Below are 20,534 nucleotides of genomic sequence, written 5' to 3'. Positions count from 1 at the left end.
CAGAGCATGAACAGGGGAGGGGCAGAGAGAGAGGGAGACACAGAATCTGAAACAGGCTCCAGGCTCTGAGCTGTCAGCACAGAGTCCGACACGGGGCTCGAACTCACAGACCATGAGATCATGACCTGAGCCGAAGTCGGACGCTTAACCAACCAAGCCACCCAGGCGCCCCTGCTTTTTTATTTTTTCCGGGGGGGGGCACATTTTCTGCCTCTTCACATGTTCTATAATTTTTTATTGTGTATCAGCCTTCATGGTTTACATAGCAGTAAACAATAAACATTCTTAGAAAAGGGCCCACTTCTTCCTCAGTCAGACTGTTAATGTGTGGAAAAGGAGGTGGAAAAGGGGATTGAAATAATGTAATATGTTCTAGATCTGAACCCAGCTTTGCTACTGCTCTAGTTAAATTCAGCTCACCAATGACTTTATTTATTTATTTATTTATTTATTTATTATTATTTTTTTTTTTAGAGTGAGAGAGCGGGAGCCAGGGAGAAGGGCAGAGGAGAAAGAGACAGAATCTTAAGCAGGCTCCACACTCAGCATGGAGCCCAATGCAGGGCTTGATCCCATGACCCTAGGATCATGTCTTGAGCTGAAATCAAGAGTTGGGCACTCAACAAACTGAGCCACCCAGGTGCCACTCACCATTGACTTTAGACATATTGAGGGAGGAAATAGGACTTTCCTTAGAGCTAGACTGAACTTGGCAATGCCATAGAGATGTCTTCATGCCTAGCCTAACAGCCAACATATATGAACCACAGGAAATCTCTCTCCCTCTTTCACACTCCAGTCCCCAGATGTCCAGGCCTAAAAACATCTCTCTCCACCATGTTGCCCTGACCTCCAGCCATTGCAGAGCTGCTGCAGTGAATGGAATGAAGATCTTTTGCACCTTCAGGAGATCGTTTTCAGCTCTCCCGCCCTGTCCTGGCCTGTCTCAGCTACCCCCAAACAGTCAGTGAAAGCCCGCAGGAAAGAGTTGGCAGGCAAGTACAGATTCTGTCTACGGTTGGGTTGCCTCCAAATTCAAATCTATGATACTGGCCCACTTGCAGTGGTTAAAAGTTTGTTAACAATTGAGATGGTTGTTCACACTATCCCCAGCTTCCCCCATGTACTGAGGGGGCTCCTTTTCTCACTGTGGCCCTGGGAGTGATAAAAGCTATAGAATTCTTCTCTCTCCAAGGAATGGTTAATCTTGATATCAATCTATCCAGGTTTCTGTGGGTCTTCAGCTCTATAGTGGGTTATTTCAGACTCACTGCATCCGCCTCCCTACACAAAATATTATCCTTCATCCACTCCTAGTCTTCGAGGTGTGCATACCACAGACCGTTCCACGTTGGGAAGGCAGACATGGAAGCAGTCTCAGGGCCTTGTGGCAGAGAACTCCAGGGCCCAAACCATGCTGTAGAAGGGGATCACTCATTCTGCTTCTAACTCATAGATCTGTGGGGAAAGACACAGACAGAGGAGGACCTGAGCAGCAAGGAGCTCTGACGTGTGAGGCCCAGGGCAGGGCCTTCCCCCATCTCTTGGCTAAATCTAAAGGCAGTACTGATGATAACACAGTGTTTTGGACATAGGTGGGAAAACTTCATAGAGAGAGGGCAAATGTGGAAGGAAATTAAAGGATACTAAGGACGACCTTTGACTCTTTTCCCAGAGCCAACTCTTTTAGCTGTAGAAATAATAGAACGTATGCATCTCCTCTCCAAGAATAGAAGGTAGCTTCAATATTGATGGGATACTCTGGAAGCAATAGGGTAAAATATGTCTTCTAGAAAGCCGGTGTCTCTAGTGGACATAGTATTAGCAGAACAAATACATAAAATGACTCCAGACAAAGCTGGCCTCAAATAACAAAATACCCAAATTAGGCCCATATAAGAATAACTGTGACATCTTAACAGGGAAATGACATCACTGTTAGATTTTACAACCAAAAGCAAACACAAAATGACTGCTGAGATCATTTTAAGACAATTTTCTTGTCTTGGCTGAGTTATGGTTTAATGGATAGTTTAGGCAGAACTTCAGTTACAAAAGAAATGCATTTTCACTTTTTAGGATACATAGATTTTGCATACGGAGGAATTGTTTATAATTAGGTATGTTCCTGTATTTAATTTCACAGATATATAATGAAAGTATTAATGTAATGGACTATACCCTAGTTTAGACCCTATGAAAGAGATAACTTTATTTCAATTAGATGTTACACTTCAGTGGATCTGATCTAGATACTTGTATACTTTGCTGGAATTTAGCTTTCATTTCAGCAATGTGTTCTTTCATTTAGCAATGTTGCCTCCCCCCCCCCCCCATACACACACAAATGAAAATTTGTTACGATCATTTTGGAGAGGTTGGAGAATTTGATCCCTTTTTAAAGCCGTAAAGACATAATTACTGTTGAAATGCTGGGTGGAACACATACTTAATTTCACCCTCTCCCTCCCAAAGCTACCCGATACTGGCAGTAAACACAAAACACTAACTGGAATCAAGAAAATGGGAGAGCATAGAACAGCAGAGAGCTGCTGACCTATTTTTTTTTTTGGAAAATGGAAAGGGAATTGATTAAGTGGTGCTTGATTTAGCCGAGCAGAGACGTGGAAACCCAGGTACCTGCAGAGATGCCAACAGGATGCAAATGGAGAGTCCCTAGAGAAGCCCGGAAAAGCATAAGGAGTGAAGGCAAAGGGGATCGCTGAAGCTAGGGGTGAGATGTGGAGCTGAAAACAGGAAGTGGTTGAGATTCTTAACAGTTGGACTCCCAAATCCTGTCTGCAACCTGTGCAGCTTGGCAACTGCCTGCCCCTCACCCTGCAGGAGACAGGAGGTCGCTTGCGTTATTCTCTGGAGTGACTTAACCAGAGAGGCTATAAACCCAGCAGGCTTGGAAACAGTGGCAGGTGGGCATCAGGTGTAATATTCAAATCTGTTGGATTAAGTGGAAATCTGCATGGTCAATAGTCATAAACTCACCTCTCTTTCAAACCTTCTTATCTAGCTTTGCTCCAGGACACTGGCAACAGAGCTTATCCCGCCTAGATAGCACATTGGAGGTGGGCTTCTCTAGAAAATCTGACTACCCTGGTGGGGAGAAACCTAGTTACCCTTGAGGGTATTTCAGTGAAGGTTCAGTTCTAATCACCTTACAGTAACACCCTAACAACCATGATATACTGCGAAAGCAGATAAGTAAGGAATACCAGATATGGAAGAAAGTCTCTGTAAAAGAGACCAAAGCAAACAAACAAGAAATTGAAGGAAACAATGACTGAAGGGAAGAGATGAAAACTTTAAAAAATGTTATCTTCTCATAGAGATTAGAAAAGAAATTATTTCCGTGAAACAAAACATAGTACTTTTAAAAAGGAACGATTAGGGAAAATAGAAATCTTAGAAATTAAACTAAGAATTAAACTCTTCCAACAGAAGAGAGGTGAGGAATTACTCCAGAGAGGAAGTGACAGAAAGATGATTGAAAGAGAAAAGATAAAAAATTAGAGACTTCACTTAAGGGGTCCGACATCCCACTAAAAAGAGTTTACTTTCAGAGTAAAATAATAGAGCGGGGCGCCCCGTGGCTCAGTTGGTTAAGCGTCTGACTCTTGATCTCAGCTCAGGTCTTGATCTCAGGGTTGTGAGTTCAAGCCCTACATTGGGCTCTGCATTAGGCATGAAGCCTACTTTAAAAATAATAATAATAATAATAATAATTAATAGTAATAAATAAAATAACAGAGGAAATAGAACTCAGAAATTGTTTAAAAAATATAATAAATTTGCCCAGAATTGGAATATATGAGCAAAAGTCCCTTGAGTTGCAAACAGTCTGTAGGGAGAAAAGGGGGATCCACACCAGAGTGTACTGTCATGAGATATCCTAACACCGGGGATAAAGAAGAAATAGTAAGTGGAGCAGGAACAGAATGACCCCTCAAAAACAACACTAGAAACTAAAGACAGAGAAGAAATTACTTGAAATTTCTGAGGGATAAGAATTTCTAAACAATGAATTATCTAGTCAAGTTAGCAAGTCCAAGACAAGGACAACTATATTTTCAAGGGTTCAAGTTCTCCAAAAGTTGGTTTGTTCTAAGTATCTTTCTCAGGAAGCCACAAAGCACAGTCCCAGGATGACTGCTCAGTAACACCATTGACACCCCAAGGACCTCGAGGTTGCGGGGGTGGGGCGTGCTGAAAAACTAGCTGACATGCTTGTCTATTTTAAGAGCAACGCTACATTTCTAATGAGTCTGAAAAAATGTAATGGTGGGCAAATAGAAGTTGAGCAAGCAAAAATGTGACACAATACTAGTGTCAGAGGAAAAAAAAACACAATTGTGTAAAAGAAAGGAAATAGAGTCATAAATCCCATGTGGTTTACATGTGAACAATATATGCATAGCCAAGATAACATAAACACTGATTAGTGCTTCACCTAAAATTGTTGTGTATCTAAACTGGGAGGATTAAGGGAAGGAAAGTGTGTGTGTGTGTGTGTGTGTGTGTGTGTGTCTGCGTGTAGATGAGAGAGAGAAGGAGATACTGAGAGCATACTTGCGGGAGATAGTGTCCATAAGAACTAAAGATAAGGATTTAGTAAGAGACCAATAGATAATATCTACACTGGGAAAATAAAAAAGAAGAGGCATATAAGAGTATCATTTAGGAAGATGGAGTGAGTGTCATAATTAATAGTTAAGAGTTGAAAGCGGCTGCCTCTGGGATTTAAGGACGAGGAGGGGTAGGGTTGGGTTAGGACATTCTTTAAAGCTCTACATTCTGCATGGCTTTTAAAAATATGTGCATGATTTTTTTAAATATATGAAAGTTACATTTTAAAAAACTGAATGCAGCGAGTACTGGAGCTCAGTGACTTTCACGCTATGCTTCCCAGGTTTCTGGAAGTTTCCACAGAGACTGCCTTAAAGAGGGAGCTCGGTAGGCCTCCCACATGAGTTTCTGCGAAAGGAGCCATGCCTTGTCATTGTTAAGTTCCAGTGAACTAACTTCTTTGAACAAAGGGTTCTATAGAAAACACCACCACCACCAAAGAAGTTTGGAAAGCACTGATTAGCCCTGTGCGTATCTGGAGAAAAACTGCTCCCAATCGAATAAGCTGAATATGTAACTATCAGACTTGATCCAGTGTGGCTTTTACATGTTATTTTCTTTTACCCCACAAAACATATTGTCCCATTTCTAACTCAAGAAGCTTGGAGTAACCGGTTTGTTTGGGTTTCAAATATGGATTGGATTTACGATTATGAAAATTTGCACAGATTTCAAATGATGACATTAAGTAATGCTAGTCTCGCTCCCAAACCAAACTGTACTCTCACTTCTTAAGAGGCATCAAGTGGGGCGCCTGGGTGGCTCAGTCGGTTGGGCATCCAACTTTGGCTCAGGTCATGATCTCGCAGTCCGTGAGTTCGAGCCCCGCGTCGGGCTCTGTGCTGACAGCTCAGAGCCTGGAGCCTGTTTCGGATTCTGTGTCTCCCTCTCTCTCTGACTCTCCTCTGCTCATGCTCTGTCTCTCTCTGTCTCAAAAATAAATAAAATTTTAAAAAAATTTTAAAAAAAGGCATCAAGTATGGCATGTGCCCCCAGCGTTCAAATAAATGGTACAGCAGGGGGTGGTTTTCTATCCCAAGGATGACTTTGGGCGTTCTAGTTTTGTCTAGGGATGGATATGTTAATGATTTCACTCTAATTTGGGTTGATTTTGGTCCCACCATAGAAAAACGCTCCTACCCCAGGTTGAAGGAAAGGATACAGAATAAATCTTTATTTTTAACGCAGACGATTACCTGTATCTTTTGTCAACACGGAGTACTGATTGTTTCCTTGGCTATAGAGCCTCTCAAAAACAAAACATCCTTATCTTGGTGAGTTTAATCTAGGGAAAAATCATATGTTGAAACAGATGCTACTGAGAAAGCTCTTCCCTCAGTCCACCAATATCTATCTCTCCCTGCCCCACATACGCAGTATGAAGTGGACTCATCTGTGGACTTCTATTATTTCTCAACCTAACATGACTAAAAGGTTCTCTGAAAAATAACTACATATAATTTTATATAAAATAAAATCTAGGGGCGCCTGGGTGGCTCAGTCGGTTAAGCGTCCGACTTCAGCTCAGGTCACGATCTCGCGGTCCGTGAGTTTGAGCCCCGCGTCGGGCTCTGGGCTGACGGCTCAGAGCCTGGAGCCTGCTTCCGATTCTGTGTCTCCCTCTCTCTCTGCCCCTCCCCCGTTCATGCTCTCTCTCTGTCTCAAAAATAAATAAACGTTAAAAAAAAATTTTTTTTAAATAAAATCTAAAATGTAGATTTATTCATTTTATATCTTTTACATATTCTACATGTTTTACATGCATATCTCATTTGAGGTTGACAACATCTCTGAAATATATACTATTATTCTCAGTGTAAAGATTGGAGTTTGACCTGTCCCATGCTGCATGGCATGGCAAAAGAAATCTTTTTTTTTTTTTTTTGGAATGTCTTTCTACATGGGCCAAACACAAAATTAAAAAAAAAAAAAAAAAAAGACTAATTTTTATCAAAAGCTTACATATAACATAAACAGTGCTGGATTACATATGGAGAATGATCTACTCATTCTGGTTTGCCTAGGACATTCCAGGTTTTAGGACTCAAAATCCTGCGTACTGGGAAAACCCTCAGTTCCAGTAAAATTGGAATGGTTGGTCATTTTACATATACAGCTCGTCCCAAGAGACTGTAATAGATACCCATCTTGGGAACAGAGAGAGATACAGGAAACAAAATACAAGTGGAGGAAAGTGATCAAGAGAGTTTATTTAGACAAGGGTGTAGATGATTTCCTAGCCATACCAAAGAAAACCAATTTTAGCAACCACAATAACACGACAAAGCAATTAGCATTGACTTTTCAAAAATGTTTCTGTAACCAAATGTATCTATTCGTTTAAGATCGATGTCAATATCATGCGGTGTCCAAAAGACACAGAAAGGTGACACTACCAGATCTTGAAAAGTAAAGGCCTATCTTAAGTGTTTCATGAGAAGAGATAACAAACTACGCAGCCAGATATCCTAGGGCCAGACATCTTAAACTTCCCCTCTAAACTTTGCTCTCCTCCAAGTATACTTCATCAAAGATTCTTCTCCCTAGTCTGGCTTACACCCTGGCACCTGCTTCTCCTGCCACATTCTGTTCCCTGTTCTCTTCCTTCGTTCTCACTGGTTCCTTTAAGTCACTCCTGTTCTTGGGTATTTTCCCTCCATGACCTTCTGACAATTAACATAAGCCCCCTTTGGCTTCTGCCCTGTCTCTTTCCACATTGGAGAACCTCCCCATGCCCCTACCACTCCCCTGCCAACAATCCACCTACCATCTGACAGACCCAGAGAAGAGAAATAGAGATGCCTTTTCAAAGACCAGAAGGAGAATGAGGAAGGTCTGCAACCGTTCTTGTTTGAATATTTTTGGGGTATGAGTGTGTGTACTCATAAATCATTTTGATAGGATTCCTGCTAGCTTTTACCTTTCCTCCTAATGCCCACAGAAGTTCCAACATAGTGAAAAATCATGGTGCATGTACATCTATATGCTTTGATTTTTAACCTAAGCATTAGCCTGTGTCTTTCTGTTGTCATCAAAAGTATCATTGTTCCCAGTTATTCTACCAAATATGTTATAATTAGTGTATATAACATATGGCCCTTTCCATAATTAGGGCTATTTTCACCCCATGGACATTCAAAATGAGTGCCCATTTCATCCAATTTTTAAATTGGTTGGAATTTAATAAGATTATACATAACATGCTGCTGTTTTGAATGTCTTCCATATCTGCTGTTAGAGCCTCTATTTTTTAGTGAGTTTTTTAATGTATAGTTTTCTAATTTTTCTTGGGGAGTGTCTATTTTAATTACTTTCAAACAACTGAAGCTTGGATTTATTAATTTTTCCTTAGGAAAAAAATAACTACTCACCACTCACCCTCCCAAAAAAAAACCCTCATTTTTGTATAGTGTCTTAGTCCATTCAGCCTTCTATAACAATATACCATTCACTAGATGGCTAATAAACAACAGGAATTTATTTCTTACAGTCTGAAAGCTGGAAGTCCAAAATCAAGACGTTAAAAAATTCAGTGTCTGGTGAGGGCCTGCTTCCTGCTTCCTGCTTCACAGACGGCCATCTTTTTGCTGTGTTCTCATATGGTATAAGGGACAAAGAAGCTCTCTGGAGGTGTCTCTGGAAGGCACTAATCCCATTAATGAGGGCAGCACCCTCATGACCTAATCAACTTCCAAAGGCTCCAATTCCTAATGCCATCACATTGCAGATTGTGTTTCAATATGTGGGTTTTGGGAGAACACAAATATAATGTATTGCAAGTAGTATGTATTAAAAAAGTAAATTACATGCAAAAGACCAAAAAATCATCTGCAAAACCATTATCCTGAGAATATTACTTATGCTAGTCTTTTAAGGATACCAGCAAGGAAAAAATAATGGGGACCATTTGCTTTCCATTAATCTGATTCTTTGTATGCCTGGATGCCTTACCGATCAACTGAGATCTGAGTTTGAACAGCTTACTCACCCCTGCAAAGAGCCTGCTACCAGCATTCGCCATCCACAGAACTGTGCTGATATGTCTATTTCTGGAGAATGGAGCAGAGATTAACTGCTTGTTCATGATAAATCAAGGGTATTTGATTTGCCTGTTACATGCCCAGTTTTCTTTGGAAGCCAGCCCTGGAAGCTGTTTTTCTGATCAAATCCTAACTCTCATGTTAGTGCTTATGACAGAAAAAAATAACATTTACTCATGATAAAGACTAAATTCTAGCAATTACAAATCTTATCAATTGCCTTGTGAAGGTTAGGTGGAAAAAAAAGAAGAAAAAAAATTCCCATTGTGTTCACTCGACCTTGGAGTTGGACTAATGCAAAAGCTGTTCTAAAATCTCCATGATTTGGGGAGCCTGACTTCAGCTCACTCAGGCAATGATCTCACGGTTCACAAGTTCGAGCCCCACATCAGGCTCTGTGCTGACAGCTCGGAGCCTGGAGCCTGCTTCAGATTCTGTGTTTCCTTCTCTCTCTTCCCCTCCCCCACTTGCTCTCTGTCTCTCTGAAAACTAAATAAAAACATTAAAAAAATTTTTTTAAATAAAATTTCCATGATTGGCATAGATGAAAATATAAGGGGAGATAAAGTTGGGAACCCAAGAAGATACCTGGTTGATAAATGTTGCACTGTAAGGAATAGCCAATAGCGATTCAATAAAGAAAACTATTCCAATTCACTAGCTAATATGAAATATTTGAAGGACCTAACATTTCCTGTTCTCTCTGTTTTTCTTAGAAGCCAGTAAGCTCAACAGAAATGATCTTAGCAATATTTGCCATGTTGGTTTTGAGAACTAATCACACAGATACAACATTTATGATTTTTTTTTCTTCAGTAAAGGTACTCAGTACCTAATATAGCTTTCATAAAATCTTTTGGTTAATGGCTTGAAAAGAGATATTTTTCCCCAGACCATTAAGATCAATGCAAAATATATAACTATATCTGCAGTGAGCCAACATGTAATCATTTTCCGTAAGTTAGAACATATACTTTCACAAAAGCAGTTAGTTCTTCAGTTTCAAAAAACATTTCTTGAGCGTCAGTTACGTGCAACGTTCAGAGATACAGAAGCGAGTAGTGTGGCTGAGTGTGAACCAGACGGCCTGCCTCCAACCCTGTCCTCTCATCCTAGTTCACATGTGTTTTGACACCATCCATTAGCCTTGAGGATGAGTGTTTTGATAGAGGGAAGAAGACACACAGGAATGGGACATGTGCTCTCTGGGTGAGTGATTGTTCTTTCCTATTTATTTCTGAATGCGCCTATCTATCAGCCTTGCACATAGCTTGAAATTTCCCTAAGACAATCAACTTTGGGAATAAAAATAAGGAAAGTTTCTTCCTCCTCTCCCAACGTCTTATAGTTTTTTTTTTAATAAATTCTTTTTAAAGTTTATCTATTTATTTTTGAGACAGAGACAGAGTGTGAGCAGAGGAGGGGCAGAGAGTGAGGGAGACACAGAATCCGAAGCAGGCTCCAGGCTCTGAGCTGTCAGCACAGAGCCTGACTCAGGGCTCAAACTCAAGGACTGCAAGATCATGACCTGAGCCAAAGTCAGACACTTAAACGACTGAGCCACCCAGGTGCCCCTCTTATAGTTTTTTTTCTTTTTTTAAGAACATCTAGTAACAGGTTAAGGAGTGAACAAGCTGGTAGGACACCAATCTATATGGGAATAAACTATCACCAGAGTAAACTGGTAACGTGATGCCAGTTAATCAGATTTTCACTCATGGTTCCCTAACATGGTCTTGTTCAGATATGGTACCAGACCACCGAGATCAGAGACCAACCACAAACAAAGTGAAAGCTTTCTTTTTGGACGCAACCCTTTGCCGTTGAATATTTTTGAGATGTCTGTACAAGTTACAAGGAGCAGCTGTAACCACACCACTACCCGTGAGTCCAGCCAGCTGACACTTGCCTAGACTTAGCAGCCACAGCCAGATGAGATTTGGAAAGGCAAAATGCACAGGTTGTGGTTTGTCTGATTGCTGAAATTATAAATCCTTTATCAGAGCTTTCAAGAAGCTGTCTCGTCCATAAAATGGCATACAATAAATTCACTGTTTTGAACATGAGAGGTAAGTTATTTCCAGCAGCAGCAGCAGCAGCAAATCTTTTGGCCCCGGTGACCAGTAAATAAATATTAAACACAAGTTTTTTAGTAGTTCTTTGAAGGGACTGTCCATTATTAATCCTTATCTGATTGTATTTGAGGAAACATATCTTTGTCTCATTTCCAGTCACTCAGTTTTTGTTTGTTCACGTGTTTGTCTGTGTGTGTGTGTGTGTGTGTGTGTGTGTGTGTGTGTGTGTGTAGTCCTCACCAGTCTTCACCAGTTTGCAAGACAGTCCTGGAAAAGAAGACTCAACGGGGAGAGTCTTTGGCGCTCTCTTCTCCCGCTGTTTGCAATATAAAATATAGGATAATTGAAATCAGTTTTTCCACAGTTCTTATGAGGAAGGTTTTCTCTCATTGGAAAAGCCACAGAGTGAACAGCTGCGTTCCAGAATATTGTCAAGCAGGAAGCGTGACTGCTTCTTCTGCTGAAGGGTCCCAACCCATTCACTAATAAGGAAATTCAACTTTTAACACAACATTTGCCATTTTGCTTTGTTTTGTTTTGTTTTGTTTTGTTTTTTCTGCATGCGTAGCCATTGTAGGTAAAATTATATGTGGATATATTAAAACTTAAATGCTATATGACATCAAAAATATTTGTTGTGCCCCCAAATATTCACTCCATTCTCCTCAAAGTTAAGAAAAAAAAATCCAGGAAACTTACTTGTTTGTATTATGTGTACCTGGGGAAGTTTTTCACACAGAGGGAGCCACAGAACAAAACTTGAGCTGCCTTCCTTTCTGCTTCCAGGAATGCCAATCAGAGAACATTCTTTTTCAGACAGCCAAGTTTGGAAGTCAGTTGGTTTCTGGCAGTAACAAGGGGGAGGGGATGGCAGGAGGGAAAGCACAGTGAGTCCTCGGGCTGCCTTAAGCTTCCAAGTGTTTCCGTAATAGCCATCAATGAAAGCATCTCCTTTTACCCACGCAGAGACAGGTAAAAAGACAGCTGAGTAAATGGGCATTAGATGTATCAGCGGAAGCTCGGTCAGAGGAAGGAGGGGGTGGAGGGAGGGCATTTGAAAGCCTGCCATTGGTGAGCTTACCAAAGGCATCTGCCAGTGGGACTTCAATGGAATGTGAAACCAAATCATTTTCAAGTTAAAGATAGACACAGTATACACCAGGATCTAGAAGCTGGATTTTAAACTCCTATCTCTCCCTAGAATTTCAGAGAGTTCTGTTATGATCTCTGTAGTAATTAACAATTTGGTCGGGGCTTGTTTTTGAAGTCAATGTGCTCAGAATTCATGTATGTTCTGGATGTCCTGGAATTAAAAGGATTTAGGAGCTCATGATGTGCATACTCTAGGGTAAGTGAAAAGATTTGCTTTTAAGGTGCATCGCTTCTCTGGGAAGGTTAACGTGGAATTTCTCTTTTTATTTGTGTAAATGAAAAAGTGATCATGAAGACTTTCCGGGACTGTAACTCTCTTACCTTTCTTGAGCTATTTGGCCTTTTTTAAGTTATGCAGCAGAAATAACTAGAGCATTTCAGCTTGGTTTTGAAATGTACCTTGCATGTCTATAATTTCAGTTTTGCTCTATGACCCTTACTTACATTTTTCTCTGTTAACTCCTTAAACACCCTGCAGTTATTGAATTACAATGTCAGTGGTTTTGTGTCACAACACCCACTGAATGTTATCGTGTTTATGATACCACTGGATGTAACTGTTTTTACTGTGAGATGAGGTTACTTCCCTCGCCTGGCGCAACGGTGCTTCCTAGTTTAAGAAGTGAAAAAGGAAAACTAAATAAAAGGAGGGAAAAAGAGGTGGTCTAAAGGTGGGATGAAGTGAATAGGAGCCTTAGAAGATAATCTATTTTAAAAGAAAATTAGAAAAAAAGGCAGTTTGCCATTGAAGAGAACAATTTTTTAATAGAAGTTATTTTTTGATGTTGCCTCATTAATTCCAAGCAGCTTCTCTTCCTCCAAAAAAGCTGATATTTGCTAAGTGAATGGAGGCGTACTGATTATATGGAACTTGAGGGTGGAGGAGGGAGAGTTGTCTAATTTGCTATTACCACGCTGTATTTTAAGGATTTCGGAACTTTCTTCTTTAAAAGAGAGAATGACAAACCTCAGTTCTCTTCATGTTTTGACCATGTATAGGTTTTGTTTCTTATTTTGTCGAATGACCTCTCGGCTCTGCTCTTGGAGACAGCTTTCCCAAACTTGCACAGCATTCCTTCTGAATAAATACTGTCCATAATAGTCACAGAGGACATGGTGTGAATTGGAAATTCTACTTTATATGGGGAAAATAAATCTGCTGACGTTCTTATTGCAGTGTGGGACTGAACAGTTGTTAGCTGTAACTGGCTGAGTTTTGCTATGTCAAATAGACCCGATTCTAATGAACTAAGTTGGCTAAACTAAGTACAAACAATGAATGACTTCACATGGGTCTTTCAGTTTTGATAAGAATAACTGATATGCTGCATAACTCTTCTAAAATGAAAAGTGAGCAATCTGTTGATAGAATCACTTGATTTTACAACTATCGAATAGTCTAGCAAGACCAAAACAAAATGTGAAGTTAGCAGGGCTCAGTTTTGATGCCCCCACCCCCCTTTCTCTGCCCACTCTCCGTCTCTGCTTCCAGTCCTCCTTCTCTTTCTGGACCCCTGATGAATATCACTGCAATACCCTCCTTTTCATACTGTTAAGACCTATCTTCCAAGAAAGTTGCCATGAATTTTCATTTTGCATCTCCACAAGTGGATGGTATCTTTGTAAATTCTCCCTGGTGACATTGACTCCTATGCACCTTGATTTATCCAGCTTGGTCCTAACCTGTTGACAGTAGGAGTGAGCCTGGCAGAAATCAGAAGTGTTTCCAAGAAATTTGCGAGTGCAAGTATGTGTGTGCTTACCGTATACACATGTGCACACACAAACACTTCCAGGTAGACTTACATTTTACTCAACTAAATATTTCCGATTGAATTATACATATAGCTAAAATTGTATCAGGCTTTTCAGTATGGGGCTTGGTTTTTGTTTTCAGTGTGTCAGAAGAAAGCCAAAAAAAGAACACAAAAAAATTTTAATTCTAAAATGTAAGAATTTTAAACCACGAGACCAAATAGTGTTGACAGGGAAGGGGGAGGACAAATATTTCTCTGCTGCTATCAATGTCACTCAAGTTCCCTGCTGAAATTTGTCGAGCTTGCGCTTTATCTCCTTGAATATGCTATGTGTAGCTTTATAATATATGTCTGCTAATTCTAGTATCTCAAGTGTTACTGGATTCGTTTCTATTATTATTGTTCCTGCCAGTTCTCACTCATGGTGTCTTATTTTCTTGGTTGCTTGGATATCTTTGACTATCTGTTGGAAATGTATTTTAAAAATCACTTGTAAGAATAAATTGAGACCTAGTGGTGATGAGGTTTTTCCCCCAGAAAGGACTTTGCTTCTGCCAGGCCCCCCGGGGGCAATATCAGACCAGAATTATCTTTGTCAAAGTGCAGCAGCTAAGATTTCCTGAATCACCCCTGTGTGAGAAGCAAGGCTGCAAATCTGTGTGAAGAATCGTGTATTTGGGGTTCACTCCTACCATAAAGGAAGCTACGGCCTTTTGAGATCCCAAGTTAAAGTTGTGTTCGTTTATTAATGCCCTCACCTGAGGACCACAGGCTTTGCCCTTCTCACAAAACCTGTAGGTTGCTCAAAGCACAGCTGCTTTCACAGATCTTTTCTCCCCCATACTCTATGCCCAAGGGCAAAAGCTGTCAAAGATAAGCTTCCTCTCTTGAGCTCTGGCCTTCCAAATTTCTGTGTGTGAAAACCTCGCCATCATATTCAGCTCTTTGCTGTTTTTATATTTTAAAGATCTTCAGTTACCTCAGTGGGAGTGTCAGTCGAAATGATTTCACTACTGTTACCAGAAAGGGAAGTTCACTGTACTGCTTTTATAGTCATTTTATGTATTTATAAATATATACACGTGCTAGAGAAGGTATCAAGCAGTCTGCTAACATCACTGATGATTTCGGGTAGTTTTTCTGATTTTTAGTTTTCGCCGTGGGCTTTTGGAGAAATTTGCAAACGCAGGGAGGATTCGTGTTTCCCAGCCTTGCTGGAGCTGTCAACAATACTTAGCAGTCCTTTTATGTGTCCCTGGCTGGCCCCTTTCCTTAGTCATCTCTTCAGTCTCTCTAATCCACCCCACCACCATCGCTGTCAGCTGTTGACCTTGACTCCTCCTGCCTTCTCTTGGCCTTTATCCAGCATCACCACGTTTAAGACATTGTCTTAAATAAATTCCTTCCTTTCCGTTCCCTTTGCAGCCCCTCTACTTCAGTTCTTCAGCATCTCACTTGGGCCTTACAATGGTCTCCCAGTTGTTCTTCTGCTCCTAGGGTCTGCACCCCAACATATGTCCCATCCTGGGACCAACACACTTGTCTTCTCAAAATCATAGTCATGAATGGATTGCTCCTTTACTTAAAAATCCCTAGTGACTCACCATTTCCCCCAAAATAAAGCCCTTAGTATGTCTTAAAGGCCTGTCACAAAGCCTCACCCTGCTTGTCTAACACCGTCTCAACTACCTCACTGGCTTTTTCACTAACACTTGAATCGTGCATAATTTCTGCCTCCAGAATATTCCATAGGACATCATACCTCTGTGCTAGTCTACCTACATTTCCCCCCAGAATACCCACTGTTCATCTCCTTTGTGGTTAAATCCTACTTCTTCAAGGTTGACCTCATAAGTCACCTACACTGTACATCCTTTACGTGCACAGCTCACCCACTATTCTTGTCTTGTGCCTTTTTGAATTCTCAGTAATGGGCACATAGAAACCAAGTTACATTTAAGGAATGAACAAACAACTATTATGAGGAAGTTTTTTCACAACAATTCCTTTTTTGCTTTGTTGTTTTTCATTCTAAACATCATTATTTTGACCTTAGACTCTTTGTCTAGAATAGTGATCATTAATTCTCCTCTATGTCAAGTAGAGTCAGTTAAAAATGAGTGTGTGTTTTTGGTTATTTTCTTTTGGGAGAATTGAAAAACTGACATGTTTCAACATATCTAGCCCATAATTGTGGGTAACACCAATGGAAAAAAGTAATGGGGCACAACTAGATCAAAATAATCTCACTGCATATAGCCTGAATCTGAACCATTGGAAAACACTGGATTGTTTTTCAGATCACAATGTGATGCTAGAAGGAAAGCAGTTGGTTGCTTATGTGATAGGACATTGTGATCTTAAATCTTAAAGGTGGCTGAAAATTTTCATTAGAAAACTTTAGCGATGTAAATGTTAGTCTCATTTTGCTATGCTGAATTAAAAAAAAAACAGCGCTGCCTTTAATTATTAAAAATTGAATATTGTTGGTGGGAACCAGAGAAAGAGGAAATATAGCTTATTAATTCTCAGGATGTTTAACTAATGTCATATTCCTCAGATCATTTATAAATTTATCATACATTATGATATGCTGACACCTCATTTTTAGAAAAATAAGAAACATGGTTTGTATTTTTTCTCATATGGGGCTTTCCTACCTCCACAAAGAAAAAAGCCCTAATATGGATGGGGTCAAATTTATTTTAAATAAAAATAAATAAATATTTTAAATAAAAATCTTTGAATCCAATCAAATGTTTAAAGTCGGTGTCTAGGGGCACCTGGGTGGCTCAGTCAGTTAAGCGTCTGACTTTGGCTCAGGTCATGATCTGGCAGTTCATGGGTTCAAGCCCTGCATCGGGCTCTGTGCTGACAGCTCAGAGCCTGGAGCCTGCTTCAGGTTCTGTGTCTCCCTCTCTCTCTCTGCCCCTCCCTTGCTCACACTCTGTCTCTCTCTCTCTCAAAAATGAGTAAGCTTAAATATAATTTTTTTTAGGTCAGTGACTAGATGAGAATCCAGATTTCTCTAACACAAAATATGAAAATATAGTATTATAGGCCTTTTCTTTTTTACTTCATCTGTAAAAAAAAATAAGACTAATTCTTAAAAATTGGCTGATTTTAAATCATAGCTTTCAAGTAGCTGAGCTAATTTGTCTTATTAATTCAGTAAATCTCGATCAAGCTCCTACCTTGTGTCTAGAGTAAGAAATTATTTATTCAGTCCCCTTCACTGGACACTGACACTGGAGCATGTCATGTTAAAACAATGGATGTAATTAACAAATTGCTTTATTCTATTCTTTAATTTCTATTCTTAATTTATGTATGCTAATCTCCATACTTGTTTAAAAAAATCACTTTGCCTTTCTTTAGCAATTAGTATTTTCCTGTCAAAAAGCTAAGTTTTTTTTTTAATATGAAATTTATTGCCAAATTGGTTTCCATACAACACCTAGGGCTCATCCTAACAGGTGCCCTCCTCAATGCCCATCACCCACTTTCCCCTCCCTCCCACCCCCATCAACCCTCAGTTTATTCTGTCTTTAAGAGTCTCTTACCTTTTTTTCCCCCTTCTCCTCCCCCATGGTCTTCTGTCAAATTTCTCAGGGTCCACATAAGAGTGAAAACATATGGTATCTGTTTTTTCTCTGTATGACTTATTTCACTTAGCACAACACTCTCCAGTTCCATCCACGTTGCTACAAAAGGCCATATTTCATTCTTTCTCATTGCCAAGTAGTATTCCATTGTATATATAAACCACAATTTCTTTATCCATTCATCAGTTGATGGACATTTAGGCTCTTTCCATAATTTGGCTATTGTTGAAAGTGCTGCTATAAACACTGGAGTATAAGTGCCCCTGTGCATCAGCACTCCTGTATCCCTTGGGTAAATTCTTAGAAGTTCAAAAAGCTAAGTTTTAGGGGTCTTGGGAATACTTTAATTTTTTTAATATCTATTTAGCAGATTTTTTTATAAAATAGTTTAAAGAGACCTAAACGGATTATTTTTTAAAAAGTTGAACATGTATTTTTATCACATAGGAAACTGTGTTGTATCTTAATATAAAATATAAACACATTTATTTGCTTAAATAGAGTTGAACTTTGCATTCTTGCAAAATAAATATGGCATAAAGGTGACTCAGAGATGCCCTGAGTCATGAAAACTTTCTAAAGCGCTGTGTATTTTAAAGAAGGCAATAGTTATTTTTACTAACTTTATTTCTCAGTCTCACTTTACTTTTTGTACCCCATTCCTAGGTGATGTAGTAGCACACAGATTTAGGAGTGCTGAAGGGATGAATTCACTGAATTAATCATAGTTCAAGACTATAGATGTCTTTACTAATTGTATTAAGAGACGTAGATTAATTGAACGAAATCTATCTTCTAATGCATATGAACTTCCTAGTTTTAGACTGTTCATTGCCACACATTTGTAGCAACATATTTACTCATTGAAAGATGTTGTTTTTAACACTTCAGAGAAGTGTAACACTTCTGTTCTAAACCTCATCCAATGTTTTATACTATTTTGTAGGTAAGAGACATATGTTATTTTCTTTTATACATGATCAAACCAAGATACAGACATAGGAAGTGCTCTAGATAGATATTACTATGCTTGATTTCTGGAGGTAACAACCCCCAAATCTCCATGGCTTATAAAAGCCAAGGTTTCCTTCCCACTCATGCGAATTATCTATGGAGGGTTGGCCTGACCGCAGGCCCTTCCCCACGTTGTTGCTTTCACCTGGAAGTGACCTGTGTTTCCTGTGCTCACGTTTCCTTGGCCAGAGCGTGCCATGCGATCACACCTAACTTCAGCTGGGTGAGGAATACAATCCTATCACATGCCCGAAAAGAGAAAAAGCTGGAATGTTTCTGAGGACCTCTAATAAATTCCACGCTAATGAATGATAGGTGGGCCCAAGAAGAACAAAGCCCCCAGAAGAACAGGGATCTGGACTTTGGTCGTATGCAGTATTCCCTCCTTATCCACGGCTTACTTTCCATGATTTTAATTACCGGTGGTCAACCGGGATCCAGAGCAGTTGGTCCTCCTTCTGACGAATGGTCAGAAGGTCAGCAGTAGCCTCTGTGTTTCTTACCTCCCTTCATCTCCTCATGTGGGCGTTTTATCCTCTCACATCATCACAAAAAGAAGCATGAGTACAGTATAATAAATTACTTTGAGAGACAAATAGAGACCACATTTATGTAACTTTTATTACAGTAGATTATTATAATTGTTCTATTTCATTATTATTGTTAATCTCTTACTGTGCCTAATTTCTAAACTAAACTTTATCATAGGTATGTACATAAAGGAAAAATCCTGGTAGATGGAGGGTTCGGTACTGTCTGCAGTTCCAGCCTTCTAGTAAGGGTCTTAGACCGCATTTCCATGGATAAGGGGCACTACTGGATACCTCTGAATATGTACCTGGGCAATATGTAGGCAATTATCTGTAATCAGATGCTATTGGGTTTTTTTTTTTCTCTTTTTTCATCCTTCGATGCTGATCCCCGCTAAGGCTTTTGGATCTCTAAATCTTTGCTGTCTCCCAGGTGCCTGTGACCTTTCCCATCGCTGCTTTTCCAACCCATTGGAATCCTAACATTTTACCTGTCTTTACGCTTTTTGTCTCAGGAAGTCCTGTCCATAGACAGCCTTGGGAAGAGAAAAGAGCCTCTGATAGGGCAGTTCCTCTAGATTGTAGAGAGCAAAAGTGGAACATTACTTTCATACTTTCCCATCTGTAAGAACTGATCATCTGTAGCACAAAAATGGAGAAAAAGGCAATGGAGTATAATCCATTACAGTGCTAGCCCCCAGCATTTCCAAAAGGCAAAATAAAAGTACTACGCTTAGGGAAAATGCCTCCAGAGGAATGATGATGTATGTTACATGTTAGAAATGTATCATTTTGAGTAGGATTTATAACACTCTGATAGTCTTTTTGTTTTGCGTTTAGTTTTAAGCACTAACAAGGCAAAACTGAAGAATTCGAAGATTAATGAGATGGTTGAAAATTGGAAAATTATTAAGCAAGTGTTTTAAGGCCTTCCAGATAATAATTTAAATCAGCAAATCCAATTTATGTTCTTGGAAAGAACAATTCCAGGAAATGCTATATACAAAAAGAAAAAAAAAAGATGAATATCCTGAGTCAAATGAATTTGAAAAATGCTGGATACCATATCCCTCTCTCAGAGATTTAGGTGATCCTTAGCATTAAGGTTCTTTTATAAAATTTTCTTAATGTTTATTTGTTTTTGAGAGAGAATGAGAGAGAGGGTGGGGGAGGGGGAGAGAGAGAGGGAGACAGAGGATCCGAAGCAGGCTCTTTGCTGACAGCAGAGAGCCCGACGTGAGTTTCGCACTCACAAACCTGAGATCATGATCATAAGTCAGATGCTTAACCGACTGAGCCACCCAGATGCCTCAGCATTAAGGGTTCTTAAAGTTTGATTTTATTCAACCCAGTGTTTCTCAAACTAACTTGTAATACCAATATATATGTATATATATAATATTTTACCATACTTTTTAATACGCATTTTAACACCGTTGGTAAATTCTCGTTTAAGTCACCCATTGTTCACTGTATTAATAATTAAAAGTGATAATGTGGCAGCTCATGTAATAGTTTGGGAATATAAAGCTAAGAATTTTAAAGGACTTCAAAAATTATCTTTGCTGTTGGCTACTTTCTATTCTCTTGATAAATGGCATTGGTTTTAAGCACCAACAGAAATTAATTGGGCATCCAGTAATATTTGTTTGGCTTCACTCGGGCATATAATTTGTGATGCAGCCGCAAATAAGAAGACTGACTACATTCATCAGAATCGAGA

The 20,534-nt window shown here is 39.5% G+C and overlaps 1 protein-coding gene across 11 annotated transcripts in view; it reads left to right on the top strand.

The window, feature by feature from the left end:
• Positions 1 to 20,534, top strand: part of DTNA (dystrobrevin alpha) — a 351,322-nt gene that overhangs the window by 86,933 nt on the left and 243,855 nt on the right. For 2 of the 11 annotated variants that reach the window (XM_049620219.1, XM_049620213.1), the window contains exon 1: positions 11,769 to 12,101. The exons of 1 other annotated variant lie outside the window; for it this stretch is intronic. The gene's annotated coding sequence lies outside the window, so the exon portion shown is untranslated. Of the gene's footprint in view, positions 1 to 10,097; positions 11,726 to 11,768; positions 12,102 to 20,534 lie in introns of those variants that run through there. 8 more of the 11 variants (XM_049620211.1, XM_049620212.1, XM_049620208.1 and 5 more) reach the window with 7 other exon arrangements.

The sequence above is a fragment of the Panthera uncia genome, assembly GCF_023721935.1.
Source record: "Panthera uncia isolate 11264 chromosome D3 unlocalized genomic scaffold, Puncia_PCG_1.0 HiC_scaffold_8, whole genome shotgun sequence".
Classification (NCBI taxonomy): domain Eukaryota; kingdom Metazoa; phylum Chordata; class Mammalia; order Carnivora; family Felidae; genus Panthera; species Panthera uncia.
Note: the sequence above shows the minus strand (reverse complement) of the source record. Positions and strands in the feature narration are given on the sequence as shown.